The sequence below is a fragment of the Oryctolagus cuniculus genome, chromosome 11, assembly GCF_051225735.1.
Source record: "Oryctolagus cuniculus isolate XC-2025 breed Fujian yellow rabbit chromosome 11, ASM5122573v1, whole genome shotgun sequence".
NCBI classification, from domain to species: domain Eukaryota; kingdom Metazoa; phylum Chordata; class Mammalia; order Lagomorpha; family Leporidae; genus Oryctolagus; species Oryctolagus cuniculus.
Genome location: NC_142877.1, coordinates 94,419,436 through 94,424,081, shown reverse-complemented (window position 1 = coordinate 94,424,081; position 4,646 = coordinate 94,419,436). Strand labels below are relative to the sequence as shown.

General features: G+C 38.2%; 1 pseudogene; it reads left to right on the top strand.

The window, feature by feature from the left end:
• The first annotated feature begins 3,318 nt into the window (after nucleotides 1–3,318).
• Nucleotides 3,319–3,737, top strand: LOC100344310 (large ribosomal subunit protein eL33 pseudogene; annotated as a pseudogene).
• Nucleotides 3,738–4,646: the final 909 nt, after the last annotated feature.

Below are 4,646 nucleotides of genomic sequence, written 5' to 3'. Positions count from 1 at the left end.
TGCCAGCACTGCCCAGAAGACGGTGTCCTGTCTCCAGCCAACTGTTGTGCGTGTCCACAAAGAATTCCGCAGCTCCCACCCAAACCCAAAATGGCATCTGCCCTTTCTAAGCCAGGCAGCAGATGCTGTTGTGGGGAAGTTGAGGTGAGATAAATGCACCTACTCTACTTCCACTGGGTCTGCAGGCAACTGCTAGTGACCATAGCCCTCAGGGCTCCAGTCTGGGCTTATGTCACCCTCTCCCTCAGGCTGTATTACCATGGGTTGCTGCACTCCAGTTTCACCCCCATTTCCAATCTGCCGTCTGCTCTTGCTCTTGGCTGCTGCAGCTGTGCACTGTGTTCGTGTCCTTGCTGTGTGTCTGCACCCTCCACACAGGTCCATGGTGTCCTACTTCCTCTTGTCAGATTTCCAACGTGGTTTTCTCTCCAATTTTCCCTAAAAGTGCAGTTGCTGCACTCCATTTTTTTTGTCTTTTTTTTTTTTTTTTTTACTATTTATCCCTGGACTAGAACACTATGTTGTTTTCTAATTCACCATTTTGGAATCTCAAGAGATACTGCTTTATTTATTTATTTATTTATTTTGACAGGCAGAGTGGACAGTGAGAGAGAGAGACAGAGAGAAAGGTCTTCCTTTGCCGTTGGTTCACCCTCCAATGGCTGCTGCAACCGGCGCACTGTGGTCGGCGCACTGCGCTGATCCGAAGGCAGGAGCCAGGTACTTCTCCTGGTCTCCCATGCAGTGCAGGGCCCAAGCACTTGGGCCATCCTCCACTGCCTTCCCGGGCCACAGCAGAGAGCAGGCCTGGAAGAGGGGCAACCGGGACAGAATCCAGTGCCCCGACCGGGACTAGAACCTGGTGTTATGGTGCCACAAGGCGGAGGATTAGCCTAGTGAGCCGCGGCACCAGTGAGATACTGCTTATTAATTTGATTTATCTAGGCAAGGGCTTACTTATAAACCTCAAAAGTGGAAGGGAAGGAAGGAAGGAAGGAAGGAAGGAAGGAAGGAAGGAAGGAAGGAAGGAAGGAAGGAAGGAAGGAAGGAAAGAAGGAAGGAAGGAAGTCAATTTCCTATCCCAGTGTGACCACTGGGGAACTGGAGATTTAAATTATCTCTTCACACCCTTTCTCTGGTGGAGAAACCATACACACAAGGGAGTCTTCAAATAGAAGCAGCTGATGATTTCCTTTAGTCAGACCCTGTGGGAACTTTCTTATTCCAGAGGACTCTTTTATTTCACAGTTCAACTTTTTGTTTTCACTTCTATTTGAGAATTTGAAATATTAAGATTGTTTTTCACAAACCCTTTTATACTCATCTCAACCCACTCTGGGATCTGTGTTGGTTAGACAACATTTGCACACTTTCCATCTACTGAATTACTGTGTAATTCCTTCCTCAGTTTATTTCAAGCCTGCTTTGTGTTGGCTGTTGACCACACAGAGTTGTATGTTATTAATTCCACAGCTTATTTTGAAAATTTCTCCAGAGACCATCTCTTCCATCCGCCTTCAGCCTGAGACACAAAGCATACAGTCTCTAATATTTCTCCATCAAAAGGGTTTGTGTTATCATTATTTTTCCATGTTCTTTCTGGAATAACACCATCTATTTTGAGTTTTTATTTGATTTGCCTGGTCCAAGGATCCTAGGCAAGAGTAATAAAATGAAGCAAACATTTATTGATAGTATTATGTTACTGAATGAAGGGAGCAATTTAGAGGTAAAGATTTTTTTTTTCCCCACAAGTAGTATATTACCATCTGTTCCCATTTCCCACAAATCAGTACTGAGTGATCAACATGAAAGAGAAAACTGGGTCAACATTTACATTTCAAGTCAAGTTAGATTTTGCTTTGTCAGTTTCTTTGGACTGGAAATCTAAAGGTTAAAGGATTATTTCAAGCATGAGGTAAGCAAGCCATGAAATGGATCCCTCTGGGTAGCCCCAAGAAACTGTGAGACCCAGATAGAGGCAAGAAACATTACAAGGAAGGAATAATGTTTTGTGTGATCTCAGTCTGCCCTTAAATTTATGAAACCAAGAGGATGAGAAAATTTACTTTAATCTGTTATTGTTAAATCTCTGGGTTTTCACATCCTTTATCCTCTAAATGTATGTGGTCTAACCATCTGACTCTTGGATACACAGTGATTTATGGGATTGCCTGATTGATGCTCTGGAAATATCTGCTACTCTAAAATACAAATCTCAAAACACTTACAATGCATGTAATATATTCTGGCATGTTCCTTTCATATACAAAAGGCTAAAAATTTTGCAAAATCATAGAGCGATTAAATTGTAGAATTTGTGGTCAGAGAAGACCAATAGATTTAGGAAATTACATTCATCCCATAAAAGAATCTTGGAAGATTTTGAGCTGGAATAAGTTCTTCCTGCTGACTCAATTGTCTGGGTGTGTGTTGTGTGCATGGCACTAAGGTAAAACTCGTTTCTTTGTTGTTCATTCATTGTTAGGTCTAATGCATACCTGTGCATTATCCAAAAATCTGTTTCCTTCCTTCTGTAAATTTTACATCTCAAAATAATTTGGTGTTGTTAACAGTTTTGTTTTTTGATTTTATTTTGTTTTGTTTTTAGAAACTTCATGACCCAAATCCGTTTAAATGTTTTTCTTAGCATTCACTTGATGGTATTTGAAGTAGATTTTTATAAACAGAAACATGTAATTCATTATCAGGTTTATGCCATTAACTTCCCTGCTAAAATTCTTCAATGTCTTCTCATTGCTCATTGGATTAAATATAAATTTTTTATCTTGATACGAAAGGTCTATGTGATCTTAAGGTTTTTCCATTTTAGTTTTTTATTTTCTTTGAATACTTGTAAGCATGTGTTATTGAATGTTGTATTCTAAGTGTCAAAAGAATCACTTGTTTAATAGGGTCATGTTTTTACTGTTATTTTGACCCACTGTCTTAAGTTAATTTTGTGCTGCTAGAGCAGAATACCAGAGACTGGGTAATTTAAAAGGAATAGAAATTTATCAGCTCATGATTCTCATCACTCAGAAGCCATGATGGTGGCCTCTAGAGAACACTGCCTCTGCATCATCTCATGGAAGACAGAGATCAAGAAACAGTCAGCAAGAGAGAAGGAAGGGTAATGAATTTATCATTTCCTTATGGACTTAGTCTCTGAATAATCCACCCACTCTTACAACTCTTGATCCATTCACAGGGATGAGGACCTCATGTCCTAATCTTCTATAGGTCTCACATCTTCACATTACTCTTTTCGGAATTCAGTTTCCAATATTTGAGCTTTGGGAGAACACATTTAAGCCAATGCAGACACTTTTTCTAAAAATTACTGATAAGGTTTTCCACCATCTTGGAAACTGTAGAGGCCTCCTGGGGATAAGACGTCTAGAATCAACTACCTCTGGAAGGCTGTGGTGCAAGGCCATTTTTGATGGTTATAAGCAAGGTCTCCAGAACAAAAAGGAGCACACAGTGCTTCTTAAAATTGAAGGTGTTTATACGAGAGATGAAACTGAATTCTACTTGGGCAAGAGATGCACTTATGTGTACAAAGCAGAGAGCAACACAGTTGGTGGCAAATCTAACAAAACCAGCATAATATGGGGAAAGATCACTCTTGTCATGTAGACAGTGACATGGCTCATGCCAAATTTCAAAGCAACCTTCCTGTAAAGGCCACTGGATACAGAATCCATGTGATGCTGTACCCATCAAGGATTTAAAGCATTTCAGAGTAATAAATAAAAATGCATTTGTTCTCTTGTAAAATAAATAAATAAATAAAATCTCCACTATTCTAGTATGTATTTTCTATATGCATACTGAAGAATTTTTGGGGGTACACATTTAGGCTTTCTATGGCTTCTTAATAAATTTACCCTTTTAACATTGTGAAATATCCCTTTTTGTCTCTGGTAATATTCCCTGTCATAAAGTCTACTTCGTCTGATATTAATTTATCTATATCAGCTTTCTTGTTCTTACTGTTGAGTAATTTTGATTTGAACCTATTTATATCCAGAGTGTTTCTGGCAAGCAGCATATGGTTGAGTTTTTTTAATCCAATTTTGATTAAACATAGAATATTTGATATATTTATATTTTGTTTAATTTAATTTTACTATTCAGTTTTTAAATATTTTACATTTACATAAATTACAGAAGTATAGTGAGTTTACTACTCTATGCTCTGATTCTCCTGATGTTAATTAACTTATATAACCATAATACAACTACCAAAACCAGAAAATTAACAATGGTGGAATACTAAATGAATTGACTAAACTATTGGTCTTGCTAGAACTTCACTAGTTTTTACCTAGTGCTCTCTAGCTCCTCAGGATCCAATTGAATACTGCTTTTCACTGTTATGCTTCCTGTGCCTCTTCCAATCTGTGAGAATTTCTAAATCTTCCCTTTTGTTTCATGACTTTGACAATTTTGATGATCATCGATAAGTTACAGTTTATCATACATATTAGGATTTTCTGAGGTGTCCTCATCATTCGATTGAGATTATCCATTTTTCTTCTTGGCAAGAACATCAATAAAGTGTGTGTTCTCAGTGCATTGTGTTTAGAAGTACAAGATTTCTGTATATTTTACAAAAATTTGTTCACCCTGATCCTTGG